Source organism: Cyprinodon tularosa, unplaced genomic scaffold (genome assembly GCF_016077235.1).
Source record: "Cyprinodon tularosa strain WSP-4 unplaced genomic scaffold, ASM1607723v1 ctg59, whole genome shotgun sequence".
Classification (NCBI taxonomy): Eukaryota; Metazoa; Chordata; class Actinopteri; order Cyprinodontiformes; family Cyprinodontidae; genus Cyprinodon; species Cyprinodon tularosa.
In genome coordinates, this window is record NW_024039329.1 from 729,383 (window position 1) to 740,511 (window position 11,129).

The 11,129-nt window shown below is 36.9% G+C and overlaps 1 long non-coding RNA gene across 1 annotated transcript; it reads left to right on the top strand.

Moving 5' to 3' along the window:
- Positions 1-889: 889 nt before the first annotated feature.
- On the top strand, positions 890-1,917 carry LOC119797566. The gene is made up of 2 exons (XR_005282603.1): positions 890-948; positions 1,752-1,917. It is a non-coding gene; the product is annotated as an uncharacterized LOC119797566 (long non-coding RNA).
- Positions 1,918-11,129: the final 9,212 nt, after the last annotated feature.

Sequence of the window (11,129 nt, forward strand, 5' to 3'; positions counted from 1 at the left end):
CAGAAGGAAACCATAATCAGCTCTTTAGATGTTATATCTGAGTTTTATCTTTGTGTTGTTTTTTTTTATCTTTGTGGTCTTTTATTTTATAATTTTCTACTATTAGTTATTATTTCCACGTTAAAACCATGAGGCTTTAAGTTAATAAAAGTGGTTTCATGTCACTAAGAACTTGTCTCACAAAGGTTTATTTAGAACTTATTTTGTTTTTTTATATCCACAGATTAATTAATTTTAATTGAATTGGAATTATTCATTCTACCCAAGGTACACTTTATTTGCACTGGACAATTCTGTATAAAAGTATTAGCCATGTTTTTGCTTGCATATTTTTATATCATTAATTTTCAGCTGAAAAAACTTTACATCAGACTACTCTCGCAGCTGGATTAGTCCATGCATAACTCAGTTTGACTGACCAGATGCAAGTACAGTATGTGTGTGTGGGTGTGTGTGGGGGTTATCATTGCAAATGCAACATTCAGAGTCTCAACAATTTCACCCAGTCTGTGTAAACATCATGATTAATTAAAAGTAACTTATTTGATATGCAAAAATTAAGAGGTTTTCATGTGAGGCTTTCAAAAACAGAGTGCAACAAAGGGCAGAAGCAGTTGTAAACAGTTATTTCATTGAAGTTTTTATAAGTAAAGCAAACATAGTTAGTTAATAACTTCCCAAATCAGATATTTTATTACAAACTATCTTGTTCTGTTTTAAACTTCATATCTGTGTTGGATTTAACTAATCCTACAAATTGCAACAACAGTCCCCAACATACTGTACATTCAAGCTCTGACATCACACCAAAGGTGATACAAGGTTGTGTAATCCATAGATATCCATAATAAAGGCTAGATGTCTTACGGTGGAGTCTCAAACGTCATCACCGGCGGCCATCTTACCTCAGGCAGGCTTTCTGTTGTAGTCTGTGGTACCTAATGTAAGGTGAATGATCAGCATGAACACAAATACTCTTAGCTCACTGAATTCTTGACGGATTTACAAACAGTTTGGCTTCTTACAAACATTATGAACGTGGGTATTATTCTTGATGCTTGAACATGTCGAAATTGCAGATTTTCTTGTCGAAAAATGACTTAATCGCGCAGCATAGTTGTGCATCACGGCTACTTGCGCAAGTTATCAAGGCTGAGATTATTAGTCAATTATAAAGGTTTTACTCACACCAATAACGATTGTATGACAATCTTTGGTGTAAATTACAATCTTTGTGGATGTGGTTGTAGTTATTAGTTGGCTAATAACAATAATCTGAGTGTTGTTGTATTTTCATTATTAGCCTAACGTTAGCTGGCTAATAACAAGAAGCTGCGAAGTGAGACCTAACGTTAGTAAGTTAGCAGCTAACGTTACAGTTTAGCTAGCTGCTAACGTTAACAAGCAACTTTACATCAGTGGAAGAGGCAGAATTGCACATGATTTCCAATCGATTTGGTCTGTCAACACATCTTACATTATGTTACAGGAATTTGCTGGGTTTATTAAAAGGAAGATGCCAGACTTTTGCTATGACATAATAGTATTACAAGACTGTTGTTGACTCAAAGCTTTTATAAGTTTGTATTAGTTTCATTTGGACAACTTAAAGATGGTGTTGTGCCAAACATTTTCAACTTTCCAGCTCATCTTCAAAGGGCATGTGTATCATTGAAATTGAATCACATATTGATATACCAATCTTATACACCGTGAATTGTTGTTGGTCACTTTTGTTTTTGTTTCTGCAGGTTATATAATGTGTAAGGAGGAGGAGAAGATCTTCCATCCCCGTTTGCTGACCTTCCTGCACTAGTACATGACCACAGCTACCTTCCTGTCCGCTTTGATGGCCTTGTGGACAACGCTCTCTTGTACATTACACAGAAGCTCAATAAAACCTTCCTTTTCAAAGGGCATTAGCCAAGCTATGTTTATTGGGTCATTTTTTAAATCTCTGTCTTCCATGTGTATACCATCACAGTAGTGTAGGTGGGGATTTCAACATGCTACATCTATATATACTTGTGAAGGGGACTATTGTACCAATTTTAATAGCAAATAAATGTCACTTTTATAATGGTTTAAAAATAGGAACTTTGTGTAATTACCCCTGATATATAATCCGAATAGTCTACATGAAACTTCAAAGTGTTACCTTTAATTTGAAACCTGCATTATGCTTCTACACCAAGAGGTTGCCACACAATAAGCCTTTTTTGTCAGTATTTCATATTTTATTATAACAATAATATTCATATTATAAAAGCATGTAAATATAAATAAATTAGGACTGTGAAATAATTAATCACACCCAAATAAGTGTTTATTTATAAATATATATATATATATATATATATATATATATATATATATATATATATATATATATATATATATATATATATATATATATATATATATATATATATATATATATATAAATGTGTATATATATATATATATATATATAAATAAATATGTATATATACATATTTTTATATATATATATATATATATATACACATATTTATATATATATATATACATATTTGTATATATATATAGATATCTATAGATATATCTATATATCATGTTGCCATTCAGTACACTGAGTTTTAATAGCATATATTGATTTAACATAAATACCTTGTGCATGTGTATATTTATTGCACCTGTATGTTCTATTCAATGTTCTTTTCATATGAAATTCCATGGTTATAATTATTCATAAGTGTGCAGTATCATAACTACATGTCTGACTTTTGTTTAACAAACCAAACAGTTTGAGAATCGTTAGACAATTGAGGAAGTTATGGTTATTTCAGTACATGCGCCTTTAAAACACAATGTTACGAATGAGCGAGCTGCCTGTGGCAAGATGGCCGCCACGTGCGGACGTCGACCCCCATTGGCCAGCAGCGCGGACGAGAAATCTAGCTTTTATTATGGATATCTATGGTGTAATCTGCCTTTTAACCCCTTTTGATAACTGCTGTGTTGAAAAGCTCCCCACTTCAGCTAAAGCTTAGTAGGTTTTGAAATGCAAACCTTGTGGTGCTGCACCTTTGGTGGCAAAGATGTAAGACTACTTCCTCATCATTCCTTTAAAGAAGATGAACCAGCATGAACCAATTGTCTACAGAGCTCCCTGAAGCTTTTTCGATTGGAGATGCTACTGCCTCTGTTTCTTTGCTACTTTAACTATACATGGGCTGGTTTTACAACGCATAGCTTTAAATTATGATATTGATGAAGGAGTTTGCTTAAACCTTCTTCTTAACAGGTATTTTTTATTATGATCTTAAACCTAGCTGATAACACTACCCTGTTGGTGTTGAATTTTGAGAGTGAGCCACCAGTGAGCTAAGTTATAACAATAATACTAAAACTACTACAACTTATAATAATAATACATTTTATTTATAATGCACTTTAAAATTTAAATAAATCTTAAAATGCTACAGATCACTTACATACAGGAGAGTTGGTCAAATTGCTAAAAGCTGTATAAGGAGGTGGTGGAGCGGAGCTTTCATGAGGCAATGTGTAGGATGACTGACTCGCAGAGGTAGGCAGGGGCTCCAATGTATGCATTGATAAATGAGGCAGTGTTTTATAGAGATAATGCATTGAATGGGCAGCCAGTGGAGGGGATTAGACACAGGGAATTTACTGTATACATATTTGCACCTCCTTGTCACGACCAGGGCAGCACAGTTCTGAATGGGCTGGAGCTTTTGCCTTGGATCCCAACAAGGAGGGAATTGCAGTACTCCAACCTCAAAGATAAAAAGGCTTCGATTGACTTGTCTGCATCTGGTTGGGAGAGGGAGGGCTGGAGTTTGACAATGTTGGCTGATGTTGGTGTCAAATGTAAAGTGTGAGTCAAGTCAGACTCCAAGATTTCTGTCAGAGAATGTTGGGGTAATGTTATTACCAAAGATAAGGATACTGCTTAGAGTGAGTGGATTTGTTGCAAGGTGCCATTTACTTTGGTTTTGCTACTACTAAATTAAAGAAAGTTATCTCCTCCAGGCAATCCTGTATTGGAACCGGATAGAACTGATGGGAGTCCCTCTTTATTTACAACTGTGTAAATTCGTTTTTAGCAGTGAAATGAAACCTCGTGTTTATGCATGACTTGACAAAGTGGAAACATATAGGTGGTGAAAAACAGTTGGTGCAAAAAAAAACAGACCCATGTGGGATGATTTGGATTGTCCAAGTGCCACATGCTTAGTTCTGCCTGTCCAGGACCAGTTTAATGTGAAGAGTCCTACCTCAGTCTGTAACCATTGAAGCTGCGTGTTATGGTCCATTGTTTTAGGGGGGTTCTTTCTCTCTCTCTCTCTCTGTCCGTCTACCCCCCTGCTTGACTTTGTGTCCCTCATTTTTTTACTCTCTTTCCCTCGCTGAACACAGCTACATGTGCCCGCTAATTTGGGGTTAGCCTATTGCCTGCCCGAATCCCTTCCTCCCCTCTCTGCTCTAACCACACCAAGCCAGAGTAAGGGAGTTTAGTTTGCTACCTTGCGAATTCACTCCAGTGCTGAGTTTATTTCAAGATAGCTGCTGGTTTGAAGCATAATTCATTATATAATTACCTAAAGAAGTGCTGCTACCTAGGTTGTTCAGATTTTCCTTGGTTCTGTAATTTTTCTTCTGGTAGTTTAATATGTTCTAGTAGCAATATTAATAGAAACATTTGCTTGTACAGTAAAAGGTAATTATTTCTTAAATAAATTCCCATCTATATAAAGTGTTGTTGTCTGCAGTTATGTTTTATCAGTGACCTGCTTTTACTAAGGACTAAAAAGAGAGATGTTTTGTGGCTTTGTAAATGGTTCATAATTATCAATCGCATGTCTAAATTTAAATAATAAACATTTACTAGTGGTTAATTCACATAAGCATCTACAACTGGTTTAAATATCGACTTTTACTGATAAAATTAAACAATGATTGTTAATTGATGGTACAAATTCTCAATTATATTCCTTACCAGCTGTTTGCATTATACACAATTATCTCATATATCCTTTTTTTGTGGATTAATTTTCATTAAAATTATGAATGATTATGTGATGATCTTGGCAATGATGACTGCCTTAATTACTCATTCCATTCACATGTCTATCTCAGCTGGTTTCTAGTCCCTGCTCATCTGATCCAACTGCTCCTGCCTCTATTTGAGGTGCTTGCATCCAGTTATCAGGGCCTGATTATTTTTGTTCTTTCGTGCCAGTGGTGAAAGGGCTTTTAGCGTACCTTAGTGTTTCTGATTTCTTGATCGTGACCTGTTCTGCCTCTTAAGCACTGAGCCTCCCTGTTGCCATCTGAACGGTTTGACTGAACTGTCTTTAGACTCCTGGCCCTCTAAACCAGCCTGTTCCTGTTCTGATCTATTTGCCTGATCTCACTTCGGACCCCTGCTTGCTGCATAATCTGAGACAGTCTGGGCGGCGCCCAATGCATCTTGGTATAATGTTACTGGCAATTTAATGGAGAACGTTACTTTAACTAGATTAAAAAAAAATTAATAAGTTTAGTCTGCTGCAGGGAGAGGGAGACAGATTTCAGTGCAGAGACAAAGCAGCAGTTGGAGGCAGGGATCATAATTTTGGGTGGGTGTTAAGCATGTAATAGAGGAGAGACGTGAAATGATGGCAGTTTTGCAAAGCATTTGCAGCAATCGCTTTTTCGTGGGAGTACTGAACAAAAGCATGATACAGAAAAGCATGGCAATATATTAGTTTGTTAGGCAAGTGAGACACAGAACAAAAGAGCCATTTGTGGCTGAGGAGACTCCAGATGCAGGACCTTAAGAAAGTATTCAGCCGCTTGGACTTTTCAACCTTTTGCCACATTTTGGGCACTTTTTTAAACATAAAGATATACATTTAAATTTTTTTGTAAAGAATCAACAAGTGGGACACCATTAGGAAGTGTATTTGATATTCAAAACTTTTTTAACAAATGAAAAACTGGGTGTGCAAAATTATTCAGCAACCTTGAGATAAGAATTTGTAGCAGCACATTTTGCTGTCATTATAGGTGCAACTTGCTTCGGGTAGCTATTAGTTTTGGCCATTCTTCCTTGCAAAACAGCTTGAGTTCTGTGAGGTTGAATGGACAGCGTTTGTGAACGGCAGTTTTCAGTTCTTTCCACAGATTCTCATTTGAATGCAAGTCTGGACTTTTTAACACCTGGATTTGTTTAATTGTGAACCAATCCATTGTAGACTTTGCTTTATGTTTTGGATAGTTGTCTTTTATGGAAGATAAATCTCCGTTCCAGTCTCAGGTCTTTTGGAAACTCCAACAGGATTTCTTCCAGTATGGCTCCATTCTTCTTGCTATAAATTTTAACCATCTTCCCTGCTGAAGAAAAGCTGCCCCAAACCATGATGCTGCCACCACCATTTTTGGCCAAACGTAACATTTTGTATTGTTGCCAAAAAGTTCGATTTAATTTGACCAGAGCACCTTCCACATGTTTGCTCTCTCTCTCCCAGGTGACTTATAGCACATGTTAAATGAGACTTTTTATGGGTATATTTCAGAAATGGTTTTTCTTGTCCATAAAGACCAGATTTGCTGTAGATCGCTGCAGTTCATCCACAGTGATGACTGGACCCTTGGCTACATCACTGATCAGTCTTTCGATTATTTGAGATGCATGTTCAGAGGGATAGTCGTGTCTTCACAGATTTGTAGTGGTCTGATACTATAGCTTGCCACAACAGTATCTCAGAACTGCCTGGTGTGCTCCTTCTTCTTCATCATGCTCTCTATGCTTTAAACAGACCAGGGGGTCTGTTTCATGAAGCAGGTTTACAAAAAACTCTAAGTTGTCTAAACCTGAATACAGAGAAACTCTGGCTTTTCAGGTTCACATAGATTTATTTCCTGATATAGTCAGATTTTTGTCGTAGTTTTGTGCATAAAAAAAAAAATAAATAATAAAAAAAATAAAAAAAAATAAAAAATCTATATATATAAATATATATATATATATATATATCATTCACTAGGTCCATTAGACATATTAGTTTTTAAAAACAAACATTGCATGTCAGTTTTATGAGGATCTTAAAAAAGAATGATTTTCACTTTTTCACAGAGAATTAATATTTATAGGGAGATGATTTCATAACTCAGTTGACAGGTTTTTGGTTTGTTTAATATAAGTGAGATGCAGATCATTTTATTTTCATTTAGGTATATTTACAGTACATGAATTCCGCAGGGGTAAAGGAATTAGTTTAGGGATAGGATTAGGATTCACTCAATGATAACAACATAATGAGCCTACTTGCACAATCGAAGCCATTCTATGGGACTGATAGCCGCTTAGAACGACCTTTTGACTGCAATCAGATACCTAACTGTTTAAAAAGAGACTGAATCAACCTGAGGAGGGACAATTCACAGGTTCTATTTATTACGCTTTTAGACTTCATCTTTACCTGCTGCCAGAAGAGTTCACCTAAATAGATACATTGATCTATTACCATTCAAGAAAGAATCCCGCAATATTTTCATGGTAACTAGTTTTACTGAGTATATATTCCTGATATCTGAAAAAACAAACAAACATCTTTGTCTAAATGACCATTTCAAACAAAAAGACATTCTACACATCTAGAATATTTTCAGATCTCCATATTCCTAATATTACTGGCCAGATTTTGTATTATTTTAGCTATAAAATATATTTACTATAAAGTATAGATATTTTCTGATATACATAAATACATTTTCAGTCAAGCTGATAAATGTCAGAACGCCCACTTAAAATGTGTAAACATTTCTAGATATATAAAACTTAATTCTTTCCAGTATAATTTTGTTTTATCTTACTCTCTAAAATTCACTTTCTGCTACAAAAATGTAATGTAGAAAATATATTATTACAGGAGTGTCTAGGAGTGTGATTTTAATCAGGTAGAAATTTATTTAGGCGATCATCGAATGGAACAACAGATCGGAGAGTGCTTTTAATAAAAGAAAAAACGGTCTGCCAATTTTGGCGACTTTTGGCTAGATCAATTTAGAGTTGCAGATTTTAATCTGAATTTGTTACACCTGCTTCGTGAAAGCAGGAGCATTTATAAGGAGACTTGATTAAACACAGGTGAATTCTATTTATCATCATCAGTCATTTATGTCAATATTGGATCACTCTGAGAGCCCCACTGAATTCTGGTGCACTAAAAGTAAAGGTGCTGATCCATTTTGCACATCCAATTCTTTAGTTTTTCTAATCTTTTTTCAAATAATGTTTTAAAGAGATAGGATTTCAAAAAAGGTTTGAAAAATATATTTTAATAGCTCTCTCATCACCTCCATATTCAGTATCATGACACCTTTGTCCCATTTTCCCCTACAAGACATTCATCATATGTGTCCCTTTCCTTCCCTGCTCTCTGCTTATGTTATGGTCCATAGCCTTGTGACCTCCCACATCGATTGCTGCAACCATCTTCTTTTTGGCCTTCCCCAAAAATCTTTCCATAAGCTTTAGTTTCTCCAGATTTCAGTGGTTCATATAATTACTAAAGTACCTTCATTCGTCAAAGACAAGGCTGAGCAAACATAGATACTATGGTCTATCAGTTTTACAGAAAGAACTCCATTTCACTCACACCCCCGCCATGCTTCTGTGCTTTTGTCTGAGATGAAGAAGAAGAAGAAGAACCAGAACAGTCCTTGTTTGCGCATGCCCAGTGAGAAATTGGCCCATGACGGCCGATTGAATTTCAAACATGTTTGATTTTCTCCCGACCTTACGATTCCTGATCGGGAGGTGTTCGTGAGGGCTGATAACCCCTCGTTATCCCCTGTACATTACACTACACACGAAGCACAATCAGGCTGAAAGTCGCCCGATCAAAATTTTTTTGCATGATTGGAGAATAAGCCCGAAAAGGGCAAAAAATCATACAGTGTATGCCCTGCTTAAAGGAGCTTCCCAACCTTTCTATTGGCTTCAGAAACCTGTTAAAGATCCTCCAGCTTGGTTTCAAGATCACCTATAATCTTGCTCCCCCGTACTTCTCATATCTCCTTCTGTCATGATCTTTGCACTGATGACTGGATTATTAATTCGTTCCTTCCAACTGCTTAGCTCCACCCGGTTTTAAACTGCCCTCATCTGATTCACATGTTCCAAGCTTCTATTTATGCTGACTGTTTCCAGCCTTCAGTGCCAGATTATTTGAGCCGAGTGTGAGAATATTCCAGCGTATCCTGTTGTGTTTTGACTGCCTGATCCTGACCTGTTTTTGCCTCTGGATTCCTGGTTTTGGCTTGTTACTGTTCTGGTCTGTTTTTGCCAGTTCCTGTGTTCGGCCTGTTAATGACCTTGAATCAGTTCCTTGACACCGGCTTGGATTTTCCCTTTGGTTATCTGTGTCTCTCAGGACTTCTGCTTTGTCACCTTCTCTGGAATCTGCCTCTGGGCTCTTCTGCTCTTCTGTGTCTGCTGGCTTCCGCTCATCAGTCTGCTCTGCCTCACTCCTGGAATTATGACTTATCCACCACAAACTGTGGATAAGTCATCTGACTGGTTCCTATTCCTTGCTTTGGACACGGAAAGAACTAGGAACCAGAGAATCCAGCAAACCAGTCCCAGCTGACGAGCCACGCAATCCTGAAGCAGTCAATAAAGCGTTTAACTTTTATTTTAACCGGTTCTGTTTGCGTGAATTCTGGGTCCTATTTTCGGAGCTTTGACACCTTCAAATTGCTACCCCCCCTCCCATACCCTCTTCTATCCATCTTGTTGAGCCTCCTGCCGCCTCATCACCATGAAGAGCAGTGCTTTCTCTTGCTCCCAAACTTTGTAATTTACTCCCACCTGATATTCATAATATTGACACTTTACCTCTGTTTAAATTCAAGTCATCTGTTCAAGACTGCATATCTCACCTATATTGTGTGATATTGTGTATTTTTGACTGTTTTTTCTACAGTGTCATTTGGTGTCCTCAAAGGTGCTTTATATAAAATGTATTACTGTATTTTTTTTTTTTATAAAAAAAAAGTCTAACTATTATTACTTTTACTTTTATTTTTAATTTGTTGACATGGACAAACTTGAAGACAATGTTCCTCTTTGTGTATTATTATGGAACTCTGACAATGACGGATAATTTAATTCCAAAGTTTATTTCACTTTGTTAAATTGTTTGAAAAGCATTATTTTTAAGCATTTCTTAGCAAGATAAAAACTGGTAATGTGCCTGAATATCAAGTTCTTTAATGTCTAATTTCAGAGTTTTGCTTCAACTTTGCTGGTAAAGTGACTGTATCTGAGAAACTTTGAGCCGAAATCCAGCATAATAAGTTGTTGATACTTCCTTTTGTTATACAAGATGAGGAGACTGAAATCTCTGCCCATTGATCGACTTAATCTCCCTTCGTTCCGTCCTGGCCAGACCTTTGCATCCAAGGTGTCTTGTGTGGCTTGTGACGTTTCTGACCCACAAACCCACCAAGCTGCTGTTCTGCTTCCCTGCAGGCAGGAAGAAATCCTGCGGGGATTAATGCATCTGGAAGGCACTTTTAGAGCACTGTAAGTTAAACACTAGAGAAATTCCATAAAGTCTGTGTTGCTGTGTACCAGACTGACTCAAAGTTTTCCGAGTGGCTGAGGCTGACAGAGGATCCAAACCCCTGCCGTAGTGAGACTCTCAGGCAATGTTCCACCACTTAACTATGTCTTCCTGTGTTTACTTTATGCCTCATCTATCCATCTCCATCTCTCCCTGTGTTTTCCATGAAATCTCTGTTACAGGTTTGGTCCAGTTTAAGTCAGTACATTGTGAGCCACTCATACATTCGTTGTTCGGTCATCTTGTGAATGGCAGCTAAGTTCAGGGGTTCTTATCTCTGGTCTTCAGGGCCCACTGTCCTTCATGTTTTAGATGTGTCTCTACTAAACTACAACTGATTCAAATGATTCCATTTCCCCCTTGACAGCTGTCAAATCCTGCAAAAGTCTGTTAATTATGTTTTCATTCAGGTCAGGTGTGTGGAGGCAGGGCATCACCTAAAACATGTGGGACATTGGGAGCTGAGGACCAGGGTTAAGAAACCCAGGTTTAGTTTATGACCATAAT